The 18,067-nt window shown below is 44.2% G+C and overlaps 42 non-coding genes and 6 pseudogenes across 42 annotated transcripts; all 48 read left to right on the top strand.

The window, feature by feature from the left end:
* Window positions 1–46: 46 nt before the first annotated feature.
* Window positions 47–166, top strand: LOC118958961 (annotated as a pseudogene).
* A 263-nt stretch (window positions 167–429) lies between these two features.
* LOC118958841 lies at window positions 430–548 on the top strand. Its single transcript, XR_005047610.1, has one exon. It is a non-coding gene; the product is annotated as a 5S ribosomal RNA (ribosomal RNA).
* A 261-nt stretch (window positions 549–809) lies between these two features.
* LOC118958970 lies at window positions 810–929 on the top strand (annotated as a pseudogene).
* Window positions 930–1,189: 260 nt separating this feature from the next.
* Window positions 1,190–1,310, top strand: LOC118958957 (annotated as a pseudogene).
* A 258-nt stretch (window positions 1,311–1,568) lies between these two features.
* Window positions 1,569–1,687, top strand: LOC118958965 (annotated as a pseudogene).
* A 262-nt stretch (window positions 1,688–1,949) lies between these two features.
* Window positions 1,950–2,070, top strand: LOC118958948. Its single transcript, XR_005047720.1, has one exon. It is a non-coding gene; the product is annotated as a 5S ribosomal RNA (ribosomal RNA).
* Window positions 2,071–2,329: 259 nt separating this feature from the next.
* LOC118958921 lies at window positions 2,330–2,448 on the top strand. Its single transcript, XR_005047692.1, has one exon. It is a non-coding gene; the product is annotated as a 5S ribosomal RNA (ribosomal RNA).
* Window positions 2,449–2,708: 260 nt separating this feature from the next.
* LOC118958919 lies at window positions 2,709–2,827 on the top strand. The gene has a single exon (XR_005047690.1). It is a non-coding gene; the product is annotated as a 5S ribosomal RNA (ribosomal RNA).
* Window positions 2,828–3,087: 260 nt separating this feature from the next.
* On the top strand, window positions 3,088–3,206 carry LOC118958918. Its single transcript, XR_005047689.1, has one exon. It is a non-coding gene; the product is annotated as a 5S ribosomal RNA (ribosomal RNA).
* Window positions 3,207–3,466: 260 nt separating this feature from the next.
* LOC118958917 lies at window positions 3,467–3,585 on the top strand. The gene has a single exon (XR_005047688.1). It is a non-coding gene; the product is annotated as a 5S ribosomal RNA (ribosomal RNA).
* Window positions 3,586–3,845: 260 nt separating this feature from the next.
* LOC118958915 lies at window positions 3,846–3,964 on the top strand. The gene has a single exon (XR_005047687.1). It is a non-coding gene; the product is annotated as a 5S ribosomal RNA (ribosomal RNA).
* Window positions 3,965–4,224: 260 nt separating this feature from the next.
* On the top strand, window positions 4,225–4,343 carry LOC118958914. Its single transcript, XR_005047686.1, has one exon. It is a non-coding gene; the product is annotated as a 5S ribosomal RNA (ribosomal RNA).
* Window positions 4,344–4,603: 260 nt separating this feature from the next.
* Window positions 4,604–4,721, top strand: LOC118958959 (annotated as a pseudogene).
* Window positions 4,722–4,981: 260 nt separating this feature from the next.
* On the top strand, window positions 4,982–5,100 carry LOC118958913. Its single transcript, XR_005047685.1, has one exon. It is a non-coding gene; the product is annotated as a 5S ribosomal RNA (ribosomal RNA).
* A 260-nt stretch (window positions 5,101–5,360) lies between these two features.
* LOC118958912 lies at window positions 5,361–5,479 on the top strand. The gene has a single exon (XR_005047684.1). It is a non-coding gene; the product is annotated as a 5S ribosomal RNA (ribosomal RNA).
* Window positions 5,480–5,739: 260 nt separating this feature from the next.
* Window positions 5,740–5,857, top strand: LOC118958958 (annotated as a pseudogene).
* A 260-nt stretch (window positions 5,858–6,117) lies between these two features.
* Window positions 6,118–6,236, top strand: LOC118958911. The gene has a single exon (XR_005047683.1). It is a non-coding gene; the product is annotated as a 5S ribosomal RNA (ribosomal RNA).
* Window positions 6,237–6,496: 260 nt separating this feature from the next.
* LOC118958910 lies at window positions 6,497–6,615 on the top strand. The gene has a single exon (XR_005047682.1). It is a non-coding gene; the product is annotated as a 5S ribosomal RNA (ribosomal RNA).
* A 260-nt stretch (window positions 6,616–6,875) lies between these two features.
* Window positions 6,876–6,994, top strand: LOC118958909. The gene has a single exon (XR_005047681.1). It is a non-coding gene; the product is annotated as a 5S ribosomal RNA (ribosomal RNA).
* A 260-nt stretch (window positions 6,995–7,254) lies between these two features.
* On the top strand, window positions 7,255–7,373 carry LOC118958907. The gene has a single exon (XR_005047679.1). It is a non-coding gene; the product is annotated as a 5S ribosomal RNA (ribosomal RNA).
* A 260-nt stretch (window positions 7,374–7,633) lies between these two features.
* Window positions 7,634–7,752, top strand: LOC118958906. Its single transcript, XR_005047678.1, has one exon. It is a non-coding gene; the product is annotated as a 5S ribosomal RNA (ribosomal RNA).
* A 260-nt stretch (window positions 7,753–8,012) lies between these two features.
* LOC118958905 lies at window positions 8,013–8,131 on the top strand. Its single transcript, XR_005047676.1, has one exon. It is a non-coding gene; the product is annotated as a 5S ribosomal RNA (ribosomal RNA).
* Window positions 8,132–8,391: 260 nt separating this feature from the next.
* On the top strand, window positions 8,392–8,510 carry LOC118958904. The gene has a single exon (XR_005047675.1). It is a non-coding gene; the product is annotated as a 5S ribosomal RNA (ribosomal RNA).
* Window positions 8,511–8,770: 260 nt separating this feature from the next.
* Window positions 8,771–8,889, top strand: LOC118958903. Its single transcript, XR_005047674.1, has one exon. It is a non-coding gene; the product is annotated as a 5S ribosomal RNA (ribosomal RNA).
* A 260-nt stretch (window positions 8,890–9,149) lies between these two features.
* LOC118958901 lies at window positions 9,150–9,268 on the top strand. The gene has a single exon (XR_005047672.1). It is a non-coding gene; the product is annotated as a 5S ribosomal RNA (ribosomal RNA).
* A 260-nt stretch (window positions 9,269–9,528) lies between these two features.
* LOC118958900 lies at window positions 9,529–9,647 on the top strand. The gene has a single exon (XR_005047670.1). It is a non-coding gene; the product is annotated as a 5S ribosomal RNA (ribosomal RNA).
* Window positions 9,648–9,907: 260 nt separating this feature from the next.
* Window positions 9,908–10,026, top strand: LOC118958899. Its single transcript, XR_005047669.1, has one exon. It is a non-coding gene; the product is annotated as a 5S ribosomal RNA (ribosomal RNA).
* Window positions 10,027–10,286: 260 nt separating this feature from the next.
* Window positions 10,287–10,405, top strand: LOC118958898. Its single transcript, XR_005047668.1, has one exon. It is a non-coding gene; the product is annotated as a 5S ribosomal RNA (ribosomal RNA).
* A 260-nt stretch (window positions 10,406–10,665) lies between these two features.
* On the top strand, window positions 10,666–10,784 carry LOC118958897. The gene has a single exon (XR_005047667.1). It is a non-coding gene; the product is annotated as a 5S ribosomal RNA (ribosomal RNA).
* Window positions 10,785–11,044: 260 nt separating this feature from the next.
* LOC118958895 lies at window positions 11,045–11,163 on the top strand. The gene has a single exon (XR_005047665.1). It is a non-coding gene; the product is annotated as a 5S ribosomal RNA (ribosomal RNA).
* A 260-nt stretch (window positions 11,164–11,423) lies between these two features.
* Window positions 11,424–11,542, top strand: LOC118958894. Its single transcript, XR_005047664.1, has one exon. It is a non-coding gene; the product is annotated as a 5S ribosomal RNA (ribosomal RNA).
* A 260-nt stretch (window positions 11,543–11,802) lies between these two features.
* Window positions 11,803–11,921, top strand: LOC118958893. The gene has a single exon (XR_005047663.1). It is a non-coding gene; the product is annotated as a 5S ribosomal RNA (ribosomal RNA).
* Window positions 11,922–12,181: 260 nt separating this feature from the next.
* LOC118958892 lies at window positions 12,182–12,300 on the top strand. The gene has a single exon (XR_005047662.1). It is a non-coding gene; the product is annotated as a 5S ribosomal RNA (ribosomal RNA).
* A 260-nt stretch (window positions 12,301–12,560) lies between these two features.
* LOC118958891 lies at window positions 12,561–12,679 on the top strand. Its single transcript, XR_005047661.1, has one exon. It is a non-coding gene; the product is annotated as a 5S ribosomal RNA (ribosomal RNA).
* Window positions 12,680–12,939: 260 nt separating this feature from the next.
* Window positions 12,940–13,058, top strand: LOC118958890. The gene has a single exon (XR_005047659.1). It is a non-coding gene; the product is annotated as a 5S ribosomal RNA (ribosomal RNA).
* A 260-nt stretch (window positions 13,059–13,318) lies between these two features.
* Window positions 13,319–13,437, top strand: LOC118958889. Its single transcript, XR_005047658.1, has one exon. It is a non-coding gene; the product is annotated as a 5S ribosomal RNA (ribosomal RNA).
* Window positions 13,438–13,697: 260 nt separating this feature from the next.
* Window positions 13,698–13,816, top strand: LOC118958888. Its single transcript, XR_005047657.1, has one exon. It is a non-coding gene; the product is annotated as a 5S ribosomal RNA (ribosomal RNA).
* Window positions 13,817–14,076: 260 nt separating this feature from the next.
* LOC118958887 lies at window positions 14,077–14,195 on the top strand. The gene has a single exon (XR_005047656.1). It is a non-coding gene; the product is annotated as a 5S ribosomal RNA (ribosomal RNA).
* A 260-nt stretch (window positions 14,196–14,455) lies between these two features.
* On the top strand, window positions 14,456–14,574 carry LOC118958886. The gene has a single exon (XR_005047655.1). It is a non-coding gene; the product is annotated as a 5S ribosomal RNA (ribosomal RNA).
* A 260-nt stretch (window positions 14,575–14,834) lies between these two features.
* LOC118958884 lies at window positions 14,835–14,953 on the top strand. Its single transcript, XR_005047653.1, has one exon. It is a non-coding gene; the product is annotated as a 5S ribosomal RNA (ribosomal RNA).
* A 260-nt stretch (window positions 14,954–15,213) lies between these two features.
* On the top strand, window positions 15,214–15,332 carry LOC118958883. Its single transcript, XR_005047652.1, has one exon. It is a non-coding gene; the product is annotated as a 5S ribosomal RNA (ribosomal RNA).
* A 260-nt stretch (window positions 15,333–15,592) lies between these two features.
* Window positions 15,593–15,711, top strand: LOC118958882. The gene has a single exon (XR_005047651.1). It is a non-coding gene; the product is annotated as a 5S ribosomal RNA (ribosomal RNA).
* Window positions 15,712–15,971: 260 nt separating this feature from the next.
* Window positions 15,972–16,090, top strand: LOC118958881. Its single transcript, XR_005047650.1, has one exon. It is a non-coding gene; the product is annotated as a 5S ribosomal RNA (ribosomal RNA).
* Window positions 16,091–16,350: 260 nt separating this feature from the next.
* On the top strand, window positions 16,351–16,469 carry LOC118958830. Its single transcript, XR_005047599.1, has one exon. It is a non-coding gene; the product is annotated as a 5S ribosomal RNA (ribosomal RNA).
* A 260-nt stretch (window positions 16,470–16,729) lies between these two features.
* LOC118958880 lies at window positions 16,730–16,848 on the top strand. Its single transcript, XR_005047649.1, has one exon. It is a non-coding gene; the product is annotated as a 5S ribosomal RNA (ribosomal RNA).
* A 260-nt stretch (window positions 16,849–17,108) lies between these two features.
* LOC118958879 lies at window positions 17,109–17,227 on the top strand. Its single transcript, XR_005047648.1, has one exon. It is a non-coding gene; the product is annotated as a 5S ribosomal RNA (ribosomal RNA).
* A 260-nt stretch (window positions 17,228–17,487) lies between these two features.
* LOC118958878 lies at window positions 17,488–17,606 on the top strand. The gene has a single exon (XR_005047647.1). It is a non-coding gene; the product is annotated as a 5S ribosomal RNA (ribosomal RNA).
* Window positions 17,607–17,866: 260 nt separating this feature from the next.
* Window positions 17,867–17,985, top strand: LOC118958877. The gene has a single exon (XR_005047646.1). It is a non-coding gene; the product is annotated as a 5S ribosomal RNA (ribosomal RNA).
* Window positions 17,986–18,067: the final 82 nt, after the last annotated feature.

Genomic DNA, 18,067 nt, shown 5'->3' with positions numbered 1-18,067 from the left:
TCAGGCTCACTTTGACTTTACATAGTGCAGCAAGAGATTGTTTCTCGCTTACGGCCACACCGGCCTGAGTACGCCTGATCTCGCCTGATCTCGGAAGCTAAGCAGGGGTCGGGCCTGGTTAGTACTTGGATGGGAGACCGCCTGGGAATACCAGGTGCTGTAAGCTTTTTGTCACTCTGCCTTGTGGAATTTCAACTCTTTGTCCGTTTTTTTTCCCACAAGGTTGAAATATGTGCCCTCGCTTTGAAATAAGTAAGCAAGGTTAGTTTGTATTTCATCCAACAATCTGTGCTACAATTATGGCTACAGTATATGCAATTTCTTCCACTTTTTGAGTGACACAAAGATGCTTATCTAAATGGTGAAAATGCAACAGCTGTTAATCAGGCTCACTTTGACTTTACATAGTGCAGCAAGAGATTGTTTCTCGCTTACGGCCACACCGGCCTGAGTACGCCCGATCTCGCCTGATCTCGGAAGCTAAGCAGGGTCGGGCCTGGTTAGTACTTGGATGGGAGACCGCCTGGGAATACCAGGTGCTGTAAGCTTTTTGTCACTGCCTTGTGGAATTTCAACTCTTTGTCCGTTTTTTCCCACAAGGTTGAAATATGTGCCCTCAGCTTGAAATAAGTAAGCAAGGTTAGTTTGTATTTCATCCAACAATCTGTGCTACAAATTATGGCTACAGTATATGCAATTTCTTCCACTTTTTGAGTGACACAAAGATGCTTATCTAAATGGTGAAAATGCAACAGCTGTTTAATCAGGCTCACTTTGACTTCACATAGTGCAGCAAGAGATTGTTTCTCGCTTACGGCCACACCGGCCTGAGTACGCCCTGATCTCGCCTGATCTCGGAAGCTAAGCAGGGTCGGGCCTGGTTAGTACTTGGATGGGAGACCGCATGGGAATACCAGGTGCTGTAGCTTTTTGTCACTGCCTTGTGGAATTTCAACTCTTTGTCCGTTTTTTCCCACAAGGTTGAAATATGTGCCCTCGCTTTGAAATAAGTAAGCAAGGTTAGTTTGTATTTCATCCAACAATCTGTGCTACAAATTATGGCTACAGTATATGCAATTTCTTCCACTTTTGAGTGACACAAAGATGCTTATCTAAGATGGTGAAAATGCAACAGCTGTTAATCAGGCTCACTTTGACTTTACATAGTGCAGCAAAGAGATTGTTTCTCGCTTACGGCCACACACCGGCCTGAGTACGCCCGATCTCGCCTGATCTCGGAAGCTAAGCAGGGTCGGGCCTGGTTAGTACTTGGATGGGAGACCGCCTGGGAATACCAGGTGCTGTAAGCTTTTGTCACTGCCTTGTGGAATTTCAACTCTTTGTCCGTTTTTTCCCACAAGGTTGAAATATGTGCCCTCGCTTTGAAATAAGTAAGCAAGGTTAGTTTGTATTTCATCCAACAATCTGTGCTACAAATTATGGCTACAGTATATGCAATTTCTTCCACTTTTGAGTGACACAAAGATGCTTATCTAAATGGTGAAAATGCAACAGCTGTTAATCAGGCTCACTTTGACTTTACATAGTGCAGCAAGAGATTGTTTCTCGCTTACGGCCACACCGCCTGAGTACGCCCGATCTCGCCTGATCTCGGAAGCTAAGCAGGGTCGGGCCTGGTTAGTACTTGGATGGGAGACCAGCCTGGGAATACCAGGTGCTGTAAGCTTTTTGTCACTGCCTTGTGGAATTTCAACTCTTTGTCCCGTTTTTTCCCACAAGGTTGAAATATGGTGCCCTCGCTTTGAAATAAGTAAGCAAGGTTAGTTTGTATTTCATCCAACAATCTGTGCTACAAATTATGGCTACAGTATATGCAATTTCTTCCACTTTTTGAGTGACACAAAGATGCTTATCTAAATGGTGAAAATGCAGACAGCTGTTAATCAGGCTCACTTTGACTTACATAGTGCAGCAAGAGATTGTTTCTCGCTTACGGCCACACCGGCCTGAAGTACGCCCGATCTCCGCCTGATCTCGGAAGCTAAGCAGGGTCGGGCCTGGTTAGTACTTGGATGGGAGACCGCCTGGGAATACCAGGTGCTGTAAGCTTTTTGTCACTTGCCTTGTGGAATTTCAACTCTTTGTCCGTTTTTTCCACAAGGTTGAAATTATGTGCCCTCGCTTTGAAATAAGTAAGCAAGTTAGTTTGTATTTCATCAACATCTGTGCTACAAATTATGGCTACAGTATATGCAATGTTCTTCCACTTTTTGAGTGACACAAAGATGCTTATCTAAATGGTGAAAATGCAACAGCTGTTAATCAGGCTCACTTTGACTTTACATAGTGCAGCAAGAGATTGTTTCTCGCTTACGGCCACACCGGCCTGAGTACGCCTGATCTCGCCTGATCTCGGAAGCTAAGCAGGGTCGGGCCTGGTTAGTACTTGGATGGGAGACCGCCTGGGAATACCAGGTGCTGTAAGCTTTTTGTCACTGCCTTGTGGAATTTCAACTCTTTGTCCGTTTTTTCCCACAAGGTTGAAATATGTGCCCTCGCTTTGAAATAAGTAAGCAAGGTTAGTTTGTATTTCATCCAACAATCTGTGCTACAAATTATGGCTACAGTATATGCAATTTCTTCCACTTTTTGAGTGACACAAAGATGCTTATCTAAATGGTGAAAATGCAACAGCTGTTAATCAGGCTCACTTTGACTTTACATAGTGCAGCAAGAGATTGTTTCTCGCTTACGGCCACACCGGCCTGAGTACGCCTGATCTCGCCTGATCTCGGAAGCTAAGCAGGGTCGGGCCTGGTTAGTACTTGGATGGGAGACCGCCTGGGAATACCAGGTGCTGTAAGCTTTTTGTCACTGCCTTGTGGAATTTCAACTCTTTGTCCGTTTTTTCCCACAAGGTTGAAATATGTGCCCTCGCTTTGAAATAAGTAAGCAAGGTTAGTTTGTATTTCATCCAACAATCTGTGCTACAAATTATGGCTACAGTATATGCAATTTCTTCCACTTTTTGAGTGACACAAAGATGCTTATCTAAATGGTGAAAATGCAACAGCTGTTAATCAGGCTCACTTTGACTTTACATAGTGCAGCAAGAGATTGTTTCTCGCTTACGGCCACACCGGCCTGAGTACGCCTGATCTCGCCTGATCTCGGAAGCTAAGCAGGGTCGGGCCTGGTTAGTACTTGGATGGGAGACCGCCTGGGAATACCAGGTGCTGTAAGCTTTTTGTCACTGCCTTGTGGAATTTCAACTCTTTGTCCGTTTTTTCCCACAAGGTTGAAATATGTGCCCTCGCTTTGAAATAAGTAAGCAAGGTTAGTTTGTATTTCATCCAACAATCTGTGCTACAAATTATGGCTACAGTATATGCAATTTCTTCCACTTTTTGAGTGACACAAAGATGCTTATCTAAATGGTGAAAATGCAACAGCTGTTAATCAGGCTCACTTTGACTTTACATAGTGCAGCAAGAGATTGTTTCTCGCTTACGGCCACACCGGCCTGAGTACGCCTGATCTCGCCTGATCTCGGAAGCTAAGCAGGGTCGGGCCTGGTTAGTACTTGGATGGGAGACCGCCTGGGAATACCAGGTGCTGTAAGCTTTTTGTCACTGCCTTGTGGAATTTCAACTCTTTGTCCGTTTTTTCCCACAAGGTTGAAATATGTGCCCTCGCTTTGAAATAAGTAAGCAAGGTTAGTTTGTATTTCATCCAACAATCTGTGCTACAAATTATGGCTACAGTATATGCAATTTCTTCCACTTTTTGAGTGACACAAAGATGCTTATCTAAATGGTGAAAATGCAACAGCTGTTAATCAGGCTCACTTTGACTTTACATAGTGCAGCAAGAGATTGTTTCTCGCTTACGGCCACACCGGCCTGAGTACGCCTGATCTCGCCTGATCTCGGAAGCTAAGCAGGGTCGGGCCTGGTTAGTACTTGGATGGGAGACCGCCTGGGAATACCAGGTGCTGTAAGCTTTTTGTCACTGCCTTGTGGAATTTCAACTCTTTGTCCGTTTTTTCCCACAAGGTTGAAATATGTGCCCTCGCTTTGAAATAAGTAAGCAAGGTTAGTTTGTATTTCATCCAACAATCTGTGCTACAAATTATGGCTACAGTATATGCAATTTCTTCCACTTTTTGAGTGACACAAAGATGCTTATCTAAATGGTGAAAATGCAACAGCTGTTAATCAGGCTCACTTTGACTTTACATAGTGCAGCAAGAGATTGTTTCTCGCTTACGGCCACACCGGCCTGAGTACGCCTGATCTCGCCTGATCTCGGAAGCTAAGCAGGGTCGGGCCTGGTTAGTACTTGGATGGGAGACCGCCTGGGAATACCAGGTGCTGTAAGCTTTTTGTCACTGCCTTGTGGAATTTCAACTCTTTGTCCGTTTTTTCCCACAAGGTTGAAATATGTGCCCTCGCTTTGAAATAAGTAAGCAAGGTTAGTTTGTATTTCATCCAACAATCTGTGCTACAAATTATGGCTACAGTATATGCAATTTCTTCCACTTTTTGAGTGACACAAAGATGCTTATCTAAATGGTGAAAATGCAACAGCTGTTAATCAGGCTCACTTTGACTTTACATAGTGCAGCAAGAGATTGTTTCTCGCTTACGGCCACACCGGCCTGAGTACGCCGATCTCGCCTGATCTCGGAAGCTAAGCAGGGTCGGGCCTGGTTAGTACTTGGATGGGAGACCGCCTGGGAATACCAGGTGCTGTAAGCTTTTTGTCACTGCCTTGTGGAATTTCAACTCTTTGTCCGTTTTTTCCCACAAGGTTGAAATATGTGCCCTCGCTTTGAAATAAGTAAGCAAGGTTAGTTTGTATTTCATCCAACAATCTGTGCTACAAATTATGGCTACAGTATATGCAATTTCTTCCACTTTTTGAGTGACACAAAGATGCTTATCTAAATGGTGAAAATGCAACAGCTGTTAATCAGGCTCACTTTGACTTTACATAGTGCAGCAAGAGATTGTTTCTCGCTTACGGCCACACCGGCCTGAGTACGCCTGATCTCGCCTGATCTCGGAAGCTAAGCAGGGTCGGGCCTGGTTAGTACTTGGATGGGAGACCGCCTGGGAATACCAGGTGCTGTAAGCTTTTTGTCACTGCCTTGTGGAATTTCAACTCTTTGTCCGTTTTTTCCCACAAGGTTGAAATATGTGCCCTCGCTTTGAAATAAGTAAGCAAGGTTAGTTTGTATTTCATCCAACAATCTGTGCTACAAATTATGGCTACAGTATATGCAATTTCTTCCACTTTTTGAGTGACACAAAGATGCTTATCTAAATGGTGAAAATGCAACAGCTGTTAATCAGGCTCACTTTGACTTTACATAGTGCAGCAAGAGATTGTTTCTCGCTTACGGCCACACCGGCCTGAGTACGCCTGATCTCGCCTGATCTCGGAAGCTAAGCAGGGTCGGGCCTGGTTAGTACTTGGATGGGAGACCGCCTGGGAATACCAGGTGCTGTAAGCTTTTTGTCACTGCCTTGTGGAATTTCAACTCTTTGTCCGTTTTTTCCCACAAGGTTGAAATATGTGCCCTCGCTTTGAAATAAGTAAGCAAGGTTAGTTTGTATTTCATCCAACAATCTGTGCTACAAATTATGGCTACAGTATATGCAATTTCTTCCACTTTTTGAGTGACACAAAGATGCTTATCTAAATGGTGAAAATGCAACAGCTGTTAATCAGGCTCACTTTGACTTTACATAGTGCAGCAAGAGATTGTTTCTCGCTTACGGCCACACCGGCCTGAGTACGCCGATCTCGCCTGATCTCGGAAGCTAAGCAGGGTCGGGCCTGGTTAGTACTTGGATGGGAGACCGCCTGGGAATACCAGGTGCTGTAAGCTTTTTGTCACTGCCTTGTGGAATTTCAACTCTTTGTCCGTTTTTTCCCACAAGGTTGAAATATGTGCCCTCGCTTTGAAATAAGTAAGCAAGGTTAGTTTGTATTTCATCCAACAATCTGTGCTACAAATTATGGCTACAGTATATGCAATTTCTTCCACTTTTTGAGTGACACAAAGATGCTTATCTAAATGGTGAAAATGCAACAGCTGTTAATCAGGCTCACTTTGACTTTACATAGTGCAGCAAGAGATTGTTTCTCGCTTACGGCCACACCGGCCTGAGTACGCCTGATCTCGCCTGATCTCGGAAGCTAAGCAGGGTCGGGCCTGGTTAGTACTTGGATGGGAGACCGCCTGGGAATACCAGGTGCTGTAAGCTTTTTGTCACTGCCTTGTGGAATTTCAACTCTTTGTCCGTTTTTTCCCACAAGGTTGAAATATGTGCCCTCGCTTTGAAATAAGTAAGCAAGGTTAGTTTGTATTTCATCCAACAATCTGTGCTACAAATTATGGCTACAGTATATGCAATTTCTTCCACTTTTTGAGTGACACAAAGATGCTTATCTAAATGGTGAAAATGCAACAGCTGTTAATCAGGCTCACTTTGACTTTACATAGTGCAGCAAGAGATTGTTTCTCGCTTACGGCCACACCGGCCTGAGTACGCCTGATCTCGCCTGATCTCGGAAGCTAAGCAGGGTCGGGCCTGGTTAGTACTTGGATGGGAGACCGCCTGGGAATACCAGGTGCTGTAAGCTTTTTGTCACTGCCTTGTGGAATTTCAACTCTTTGTCCGTTTTTTCCCACAAGGTTGAAATATGTGCCCTCGCTTTGAAATAAGTAAGCAAGGTTAGTTTGTATTTCATCCAACAATCTGTGCTACAAATTATGGCTACAGTATATGCAATTTCTTCCACTTTTTGAGTGACACAAAGATGCTTATCTAAATGGTGAAAATGCAACAGCTGTTAATCAGGCTCACTTTGACTTTACATAGTGCAGCAAGAGATTGTTTCTCGCTTACGGCCACACCGGCCTGAGTACGCCTGATCTCGCCTGATCTCGGAAGCTAAGCAGGGTCGGGCCTGGTTAGTACTTGGATGGGAGACCGCCTGGGAATACCAGGTGCTGTAAGCTTTTTGTCACTGCCTTGTGGAATTTCAACTCTTTGTCCGTTTTTTCCCACAAGGTTGAAATATGTGCCCTCGCTTTGAAATAAGTAAGCAAGGTTAGTTTGTATTTCATCCAACAATCTGTGCTACAAATTATGGCTACAGTATATGCAATTTCTTCCACTTTTTGAGTGACACAAAGATGCTTATCTAAATGGTGAAAATGCAACAGCTGTTAATCAGGCTCACTTTGACTTTACATAGTGCAGCAAGAGATTGTTTCTCGCTTACGGCCACACCGGCCTGAGTACGCCTGATCTCGCCTGATCTCGGAAGCTAAGCAGGGTCGGGCCTGGTTAGTACTTGGATGGGAGACCGCCTGGGAATACCAGGTGCTGTAAGCTTTTTGTCACTGCCTTGTGGAATTTCAACTCTTTGTCCGTTTTTTCCCACAAGGTTGAAATATGTGCCCTCGCTTTGAAATAAGTAAGCAAGGTTAGTTTGTATTTCATCCAACAATCTGTGCTACAAATTATGGCTACAGTATATGCAATTTCTTCCACTTTTTGAGTGACACAAAGATGCTTATCTAAATGGTGAAAATGCAACAGCTGTTAATCAGGCTCACTTTGACTTTACATAGTGCAGCAAGAGATTGTTTCTCGCTTACGGCCACACCGGCCTGAGTACGCCTGATCTCGCCTGATCTCGGAAGCTAAGCAGGGTCGGGCCTGGTTAGTACTTGGATGGGAGACCGCCTGGGAATACCAGGTGCTGTAAGCTTTTTGTCACTGCCTTGTGGAATTTCAACTCTTTGTCCGTTTTTTCCCACAAGGTTGAAATATGTGCCCTCGCTTTGAAATAAGTAAGCAAGGTTAGTTTGTATTTCATCCAACAATCTGTGCTACAAATTATGGCTACAGTATATGCAATTTCTTCCACTTTTTGAGTGACACAAAGATGCTTATCTAAATGGTGAAAATGCAACAGCTGTTAATCAGGCTCACTTTGACTTTACATAGTGCAGCAAGAGATTGTTTCTCGCTTACGGCCACACCGGCCTGAGTACGCCTGATCTCGCCTGATCTCGGAAGCTAAGCAGGGTCGGGCCTGGTTAGTACTTGGATGGGAGACCGCCTGGGAATACCAGGTGCTGTAAGCTTTTTGTCACTGCCTTGTGGAATTTCAACTCTTTGTCCGTTTTTTCCCACAAGGTTGAAATATGTGCCCTCGCTTTGAAATAAGTAAGCAAGGTTAGTTTGTATTTCATCCAACAATCTGTGCTACAAATTATGGCTACAGTATATGCAATTTCTTCCACTTTTTGAGTGACACAAAGATGCTTATCTAAATGGTGAAAATGCAACAGCTGTTAATCAGGCTCACTTTGACTTTACATAGTGCAGCAAGAGATTGTTTCTCGCTTACGGCCACACCGGCCTGAGTACGCCTGATCTCGCCTGATCTCGGAAGCTAAGCAGGGTCGGGCCTGGTTAGTACTTGGATGGGAGACCGCCTGGGAATACCAGGTGCTGTAAGCTTTTTGTCACTGCCTTGTGGAATTTCAACTCTTTGTCCGTTTTTTCCCACAAGGTTGAAATATGTGCCCTCGCTTTGAAATAAGTAAGCAAGGTTAGTTTGTATTTCATCCAACAATCTGTGCTACAAATTATGGCTACAGTATATGCAATTTCTTCCACTTTTTGAGTGACACAAAGATGCTTATCTAAATGGTGAAAATGCAACAGCTGTTAATCAGGCTCACTTTGACTTTACATAGTGCAGCAAGAGATTGTTTCTCGCTTACGGCCACACCGGCCTGAGTACGCCTGATCTCGCCTGATCTCGGAAGCTAAGCAGGGTCGGGCCTGGTTAGTACTTGGATGGGAGACCGCCTGGGAATACCAGGTGCTGTAAGCTTTTTGTCACTGCCTTGTGGAATTTCAACTCTTTGTCCGTTTTTTCCCACAAGGTTGAAATATGTGCCCTCGCTTTGAAATAAGTAAGCAAGGTTAGTTTGTATTTCATCCAACAATCTGTGCTACAAATTATGGCTACAGTATATGCAATTTCTTCCACTTTTTGAGTGACACAAAGATGCTTATCTAAATGGTGAAAATGCAACAGCTGTTAATCAGGCTCACTTTGACTTTACATAGTGCAGCAAGAGATTGTTTCTCGCTTACGGCCACACCGGCCTGAGTACGCCTGATCTCGCCTGATCTCGGAAGCTAAGCAGGGTCGGGCCTGGTTAGTACTTGGATGGGAGACCGCCTGGGAATACCAGGTGCTGTAAGCTTTTTGTCACTGCCTTGTGGAATTTCAACTCTTTGTCCGTTTTTTCCCACAAGGTTGAAATATGTGCCCTCGCTTTGAAATAAGTAAGCAAGGTTAGTTTGTATTTCATCCAACAATCTGTGCTACAAATTATGGCTACAGTATATGCAATTTCTTCCACTTTTTGAGTGACACAAAGATGCTTATCTAAATGGTGAAAATGCAACAGCTGTTAATCAGGCTCACTTTGACTTTACATAGTGCAGCAAGAGATTGTTTCTCGCTTACGGCCACACCGGCCTGAGTACGCCTGATCTCGCCTGATCTCGGAAGCTAAGCAGGGTCGGGCCTGGTTAGTACTTGGATGGGAGACCGCCTGGGAATACCAGGTGCTGTAAGCTTTTTGTCACTGCCTTGTGGAATTTCAACTCTTTGTCCGTTTTTTCCCACAAGGTTGAAATATGTGCCCTCGCTTTGAAATAAGTAAGCAAGGTTAGTTTGTATTTCATCCAACAATCTGTGCTACAAATTATGGCTACAGTATATGCAATTTCTTCCACTTTTTGAGTGACACAAAGATGCTTATCTAAATGGTGAAAATGCAACAGCTGTTAATCAGGCTCACTTTGACTTTACATAGTGCAGCAAGAGATTGTTTCTCGCTTACGGCCACACCGGCCTGAGTACGCCTGATCTCGCCTGATCTCGGAAGCTAAGCAGGGTCGGGCCTGGTTAGTACTTGGATGGGAGACCGCCTGGGAATACCAGGTGCTGTAAGCTTTTTGTCACTGCCTTGTGGAATTTCAACTCTTTGTCCGTTTTTTCCCACAAGGTTGAAATATGTGCCCTCGCTTTGAAATAAGTAAGCAAGGTTAGTTTGTATTTCATCCAACAATCTGTGCTACAAATTATGGCTACAGTATATGCAATTTCTTCCACTTTTTGAGTGACACAAAGATGCTTATCTAAATGGTGAAAATGCAACAGCTGTTAATCAGGCTCACTTTGACTTTACATAGTGCAGCAAGAGATTGTTTCTCGCTTACGGCCACACCGGCCTGAGTACGCCTGATCTCGCCTGATCTCGGAAGCTAAGCAGGGTCGGGCCTGGTTAGTACTTGGATGGGAGACCGCCTGGGAATACCAGGTGCTGTAAGCTTTTTGTCACTGCCTTGTGGAATTTCAACTCTTTGTCCGTTTTTTCCCACAAGGTTGAAATATGTGCCCTCGCTTTGAAATAAGTAAGCAAGGTTAGTTTGTATTTCATCCAACAATCTGTGCTACAAATTATGGCTACAGTATATGCAATTTCTTCCACTTTTTGAGTGACACAAAGATGCTTATCTAAATGGTGAAAATGCAACAGCTGTTAATCAGGCTCACTTTGACTTTACATAGTGCAGCAAGAGATTGTTTCTCGCTTACGGCCACACCGGCCTGAGTACGCCTGATCTCGCCTGATCTCGGAAGCTAAGCAGGGTCGGGCCTGGTTAGTACTTGGATGGGAGACCGCCTGGGAATACCAGGTGCTGTAAGCTTTTTGTCACTGCCTTGTGGAATTTCAACTCTTTGTCCGTTTTTTCCCACAAGGTTGAAATATGTGCCCTCGCTTTGAAATAAGTAAGCAAGGTTAGTTTGTATTTCATCCAACAATCTGTGCTACAAATTATGGCTACAGTATATGCAATTTCTTCCACTTTTTGAGTGACACAAAGATGCTTATCTAAATGGTGAAAATGCAACAGCTGTTAATCAGGCTCACTTTGACTTTACATAGTGCAGCAAGAGATTGTTTCTCGCTTACGGCCACACCGGCCTGAGTACGCCTGATCTCGCCTGATCTCGGAAGCTAAGCAGGGTCGGGCCTGGTTAGTACTTGGATGGGAGACCGCCTGGGAATACCAGGTGCTGTAAGCTTTTTGTCACTGCCTTGTGGAATTTCAACTCTTTGTCCGTTTTTTCCCACAAGGTTGAAATATGTGCCCTCGCTTTGAAATAAGTAAGCAAGGTTAGTTTGTATTTCATCCAACAATCTGTGCTACAAATTATGGCTACAGTATATGCAATTTCTTCCACTTTTTGAGTGACACAAAGATGCTTATCTAAATGGTGAAAATGCAACAGCTGTTAATCAGGCTCACTTTGACTTTACATAGTGCAGCAAGAGATTGTTTCTCGCTTACGGCCACACCGGCCTGAGTACGCCTGATCTCGCCTGATCTCGGAAGCTAAGCAGGGTCGGGCCTGGTTAGTACTTGGATGGGAGACCGCCTGGGAATACCAGGTGCTGTAAGCTTTTTGTCACTGCCTTGTGGAATTTCAACTCTTTGTCCGTTTTTTCCCACAAGGTTGAAATATGTGCCCTCGCTTTGAAATAAGTAAGCAAGGTTAGTTTGTATTTCATCCAACAATCTGTGCTACAAATTATGGCTACAGTATATGCAATTTCTTCCACTTTTTGAGTGACACAAAGATGCTTATCTAAATGGTGAAAATGCAACAGCTGTTAATCAGGCTCACTTTGACTTTACATAGTGCAGCAAGAGATTGTTTCTCGCTTACGGCCACACCGGCCTGAGTACGCCTGATCTCGCCTGATCTCGGAAGCTAAGCAGGGTCGGGCCTGGTTAGTACTTGGATGGGAGACCGCCTGGGAATACCAGGTGCTGTAAGCTTTTTGTCACTGCCTTGTGGAATTTCAACTCTTTGTCCGTTTTTTCCCACAAGGTTGAAATATGTGCCCTCGCTTTGAAATAAGTAAGCAAGGTTAGTTTGTATTTCATCCAACAATCTGTGCTACAAATTATGGCTACAGTATATGCAATTTCTTCCACTTTTTGAGTGACACAAAGATGCTTATCTAAATGGTGAAAATGCAACAGCTGTTAATCAGGCTCACTTTGACTTTACATAGTGCAGCAAGAGATTGTTTCTCGCTTACGGCCACACCGGCCTGAGTACGCCTGATCTCGCCTGATCTCGGAAGCTAAGCAGGGTCGGGCCTGGTTAGTACTTGGATGGGAGACCGCCTGGGAATACCAGGTGCTGTAAGCTTTTTGTCACTGCCTTGTGGAATTTCAACTCTTTGTCCGTTTTTTCCCACAAGGTTGAAATATGTGCCCTCGCTTTGAAATAAGTAAGCAAGGTTAGTTTGTATTTCATCCAACAATCTGTGCTACAAATTATGGCTACAGTATATGCAATTTCTTCCACTTTTTGAGTGACACAAAGATGCTTATCTAAATGGTGAAAATGCAACAGCTGTTAATCAGGCTCACTTTGACTTTACATAGTGCAGCAAGAGATTGTTTCTCGCTTACGGCCACACCGGCCTGAGTACGCCTGATCTCGCCTGATCTCGGAAGCTAAGCAGGGTCGGGCCTGGTTAGTACTTGGATGGGAGACCGCCTGGGAATACCAGGTGCTGTAAGCTTTTTGTCACTGCCTTGTGGAATTTCAACTCTTTGTCCGTTTTTTCCCACAAGGTTGAAATATGTGCCCTCGCTTTGAAATAAGTAAGCAAGGTTAGTTTGTATTTCATCCAACAATCTGTGCTACAAATTATGGCTACAGTATATGCAATTTCTTCCACTTTTTGAGTGACACAAAGATGCTTATCTAAATGGTGAAAATGCAACAGCTGTTAATCAGGCTCACTTTGACTTTACATAGTGCAGCAAGAGATTGTTTCTCGCTTACGGCCACACCGGCCTGAGTACGCCTGATCTCGCCTGATCTCGGAAGCTAAGCAGGGTCGGGCCTGGTTAGTACTTGGATGGGAGACCGCCTGGGAATACCAGGTGCTGTAAGCTTTTTGTCACTGCCTTGTGGAATTTCAACTCTTTGTCCGTTTTTTCCCACAAGGTTGAAATATGTGCCCTCGCTTTGAAATAAGTAAGCAAGGTTAGTTTGTATTTCATCCAACAATCTGTGCTACAAATTATGGCTACAGTATATGCAATTTCTTCCACTTTTTGAGTGACACAAAGATGCTTATCTAAATGGTGAAAATGCAACAGCTGTTAATCAGGCTCACTTTGACTTTACATAGTGCAGCAAGAGATTGTTTCTCGCTTACGGCCACACCGGCCTGAGTACGCCTGATCTCGCCTGATCTCGGAAGCTAAGCAGGGTCGGGCCTGGTTAGTACTTGGATGGGAGACCGCCTGGGAATACCAGGTGCTGTAAGCTTTTTGTCACTGCCTTGTGGAATTTCAACTCTTTGTCCGTTTTTTCCCACAAGGTTGAAATATGTGCCCTCGCTTTGAAATAAGTAAGCAAGGTTAGTTTGTATTTCATCCAACAATCTGTGCTACAAATTATGGCTACAGTATATGCAATTTCTTCCACTTTTTGAGTGACACAAAGATGCTTATCTAAATGGTGAAAATGCAACAGCTGTTAATCAGGCTCACTTTGACTTTACATAGTGCAGCAAGAGATTGTTTCTCGCTTACGGCCACACCGGCCTGAGTACGCCTGATCTCGCCTGATCTCGGAAGCTAAGCAGGGTCGGGCCTGGTTAGTACTTGGATGGGAGACCGCCTGGGAATACCAGGTGCTGTAAGCTTTTTGTCACTGCCTTGTGGAATTTCAACTCTTTGTCCGTTTTTTCCCACAAGGTTGAAATATGTGCCCTCGCTTTGAAATAAGTAAGCAAGGTTAGTTTGTATTTCATCCAACAATCTGTGCTACAAATTATGGCTACAGTATATGCAATTTCTTCCACTTTTTGAGTGACACAAAGATGCTTATCTAAATGGTGAAAATGCAACAGCTGTTAATCAGGCTCACTTTGACTTTACATAGTGCAGCAAGAGATTGTTTCTCGCTTACGGCCACACCGGCCTGAGTACGCCTGATCTCGCCTGATCTCGGAAGCTAAGCAGGGTCGGGCCTGGTTAGTACTTGGATGGGAGACCGCCTGGGAATACCAGGTGCTGTAAGCTTTTTGTCACTGCCTTGTGGAATTTCAACTCTTTGTCCGTTTTTTCCCACAAGGTTGAAATATGTGCCCTCGCTTTGAAATAAGTAAGCAAGGTTAGTTTGTATTTCATCCAACAATCTGTGCTACAAATTATGGCTACAGTATATGCAATTTCTTCCACTTTTTGAGTGACACAAAGATGCTTATCTAAATGGTGAAAATGCAACAGCTGTTAATCAGGCTCACTTTGACTTTACATAGTGCAGCAAGAGATTGTTTCTCGCTTACGGCCACACCGGCCTGAGTACGCCTGATCTCGCCTGATCTCGGAAGCTAAGCAGGGTCGGGCCTGGTTAGTACTTGGATGGGAGACCGCCTGGGAATACCAGGTGCTGTAAGCTTTTTGTCACTGCCTTGTGGAATTTCAACTCTTTGTCCGTTTTTTCCCACAAGGTTGAAATATGTGCCCTCGCTTTGAAATAAGTAAGCAAGGTTAGTTTGTATTTCATCCAACAATCTGTGCTACAAATTATGGCTACAGTATATGCAATTTCTTCCACTTTTTGAGTGACACAAAGATGCTTATCTAAATGGTGAAAATGCAACAGCTGTTAATCAGGCTCACTTTGACTTTACATAGTGCAGCAAGAGATTGTTTCTCGCTTACGGCCACACCGGCCTGAGTACGCCTGATCTCGCCTGATCTCGGAAGCTAAGCAGGGTCGGGCCTGGTTAGTACTTGGATGGGAGACCGCCTGGGAATACCAGGTGCTGTAAGCTTTTTGTCACTGCCTTGTGGAATTTCAACTCTTTGTCCGTTTTTTCCCACAAGGTTGAAATATGTGCCCTCGCTTTGAAATAAGTAAGCAAGGTTAGTTTGTATTTCATCCAACAATCTGTGCTACAAATTATGGCTACAGTATATGCAATTTCTTCCACTTTTTGAGTGACACAAAGATGCTTATCTAAATGGTGAAAATGCAACAGCTGTTAATCAGGCTCACTTTGACTTTACATAGTGCAGCAAGAGATTGTTTCTCGCTTACGGCCACACCGGCCTGAGTACGCCTGATCTCGCCTGATCTCGGAAGCTAAGCAGGGTCGGGCCTGGTTAGTACTTGGATGGGAGACCGCCTGGGAATACCAGGTGCTGTAAGCTTTTTGTCACTGCCTTGTGGAATTTCAACTCTTTGTCCGTTTTTTCCCACAAGGTTGAAATATGTGCCCTCGCTTTGAAATAAGTAAGCAAGGTTAGTTTGTATTTCATCCAACAATCTGTGCTACAAATTATGGCTACAGTATATGCAATTTCTTCCACTTTTTGAGTGACACAAAGATGCTTATCTAAATGGTGAAAATGCAACAGCTGTTAATCAGGCTCACTTTGACTTTACATAGTGCAGCAAGAGATTGTTTCTCGCTTACGGCCACACCGGCCTGAGTACGCCTGATCTCGCCTGATCTCGGAAGCTAAGCAGGGTCGGGCCTGGTTAGTACTTGGATGGGAGACCGCCTGGGAATACCAGGTGCTGTAAGCTTTTTGTCACTGCCTTGTGGAATTTCAACTCTTTGTCCGTTTTTTCCCACAAGGTTGAAATATGTGCCCTCGCTTTGAAATAAGTAAGCAAGGTTAGTTTGTATTTCATCCAACAATCTGTGCTACAAATTATGGCTACAGTATATGCAATTTCTTCCACTTTTTGAGTGACACAAAGATGCTTATCTAAATGGTGAAAATGCAACAGCTGTTAATCAGGCTCACTTTGACTTTACATAGTGCAGCAAGAGATTGTTTCTCGCTTACGGCCACACCGGCCTGAGTACGCCTGATCTCGCCTGATCTCGGAAGCTAAGCAGGGTCGGGCCTGGTTAGTACTTGGATGGGAGACCGCCTGGGAATACCAGGTGCTGTAAGCTTTTTGTCACTGCCTTGTGGAATTTCAACTCTTTGTCCGTTTTTTCCCACAAGGTTGAAATATGTGCCCTCGCTTTGAAATAAGTAAGCAAGGTTAGTTTGTATTTCATCCAACAATCTGTGCTACAAATTATGGCTACAGTATATGCAATTTCTTCCACTTTTTGAGTGACACAAAGATGCTTATCTAAATGGTGAAAATGCAACAGCTGTTAATCAGGCTCACTTTGACTTTACATAGTGCAGCAAGAGATTGTTTCTCGCTTACGGCCACACCGGCCTGAGTACGCCCGATCTCGCCTGATCTCGGAAGCTAAGCAGGGTCGGGCCTGGTTAGTACTTGGATGGGAGACCGCCTGGGAATACCAGGTGCTGTAAGCTTTTTGTCACTGCCTTGTGGAATTTCAACTCTTTGTCCGTTTTTTCCCACAAGGTTGAAATATGTGCCCTCGCTTTGAAATAAGTAAGCAAGGTTAGTTTGTATTTCATCCAACAATCTGTGCTACAAATTATGGCTACAGTATATGCAATTTCTTCCACTTTTTGAGTGACACAAAGATGCTTATCTAAATGGTGAAAATGCAACAGCTGTTAATCAGGCTCACTTTGACTTTACATAGTGCAGCAAGAGATTGTTTCTCGCTTACGGCCACACCGGCCTGAGTACGCCTGATCTCGCCTGATCTCGGAAGCTAAGCAGGGTCGGGCCTGGTTAGTACTTGGATGGGAGACCGCCTGGGAATACCAGGTGCTGTAAGCTTTTTGTCACTGCCTTGTGGAATTTCAACTCTTTGTCCGTTTTTTCCCACAAGGTTGAAATATGTGCCCTCGCTTTGAAATAAGTAAGCAAGGTTAGTTTGTATTTCATCCAACAATCTGTGCTACAAATTATGGCTACAGTATATGCAATTTCTTCCACTTTTTGAGTGACACAAAGATGCTTATCTAAATGGTGAAAATGCAACAGCTGTTAATCAGGCTCACTTTGACTTTACATAGTGCAGCAAGAGATTGTTTCTCGCTTACGGCCACACCGGCCTGAGTACGCCTGATCTCGCCTGATCTCGGAAGCTAAGCAGGGTCGGGCCTGGTTAGTACTTGGATGGGAGACCGCCTGGGAATACCAGGTGCTGTAAGCTTTTTGTCACTGCCTTGTGGAATTTCAACTCTTTGTCCGTTTTTTCCCACAAGGTTGAAATATGTGCCCTCGCTTTGAAATAAGTAAGCAAGGTTAGTTTGTATTTCATCCAACAATCTGTGCTACAAATTATGGCTACAGTATATGCAATTTCTTCCACTTTTTGAGTGACACAAAGATGCTTATCTAAATGGTGAAAATGCAACAGCTGTTAATCAGGCTCACTTTGACTTTACATAGTGCAGCAAGAGATTGTTTCTCGCTTACGGCCACACCGGCCTGAGTACGCCTGATCTCGCCTGATCTCGGAAGCTAAGCAGGGTCGGGCCTGGTTAGTACTTGGATGGGAGACCGCCTGGGAATACCAGGTGCTGTAAGCTTTTTGTCACTGCCTTGTGGAATTTCAACTCTTTGTCCGTTTTTTCCCACAAGGTTGAAATATGTGCCCTCGCTTTGAAATAAGTAAGCAAGGTTAGTTTGTATTTCATCCAACAATCTGTGCTACAAATTATGGCTACAGTATATGCAATTTCTTCCACTTTTTGAGTGACACAAAGATGCTTATCTAAATGGTGAAAATGCAACAGCTGTTAATCAGGCTCACTTTGACTTTACATAGTGCAGCAAGAGATTGTTTCTCGCTTACGGCCACACCGGCCTGAGTACGCCTGATCTCGCCTGATCTCGGAAGCTAAGCAGGGTCGGGCCTGGTTAGTACTTGGATGGGAGACCGCCTGGGAATACCAGGTGCTGTAAGCTTTTTGTCACTGCCTTGTGGAATTTCAACTCTTTGTCCGTTTTTTCCCACAAGGTTGAAATATGTGCCCTCGCTTTGAAATAA

This window comes from Oncorhynchus mykiss, unplaced genomic scaffold, assembly GCF_013265735.2.
Source record: "Oncorhynchus mykiss isolate Arlee unplaced genomic scaffold, USDA_OmykA_1.1 un_scaffold_503, whole genome shotgun sequence".
Lineage (NCBI taxonomy): Eukaryota > Metazoa > Chordata > Actinopteri > Salmoniformes > Salmonidae > Oncorhynchus > Oncorhynchus mykiss.
Note: the sequence above shows the minus strand (reverse complement) of the source record. Positions and strands in the feature narration are given on the sequence as shown.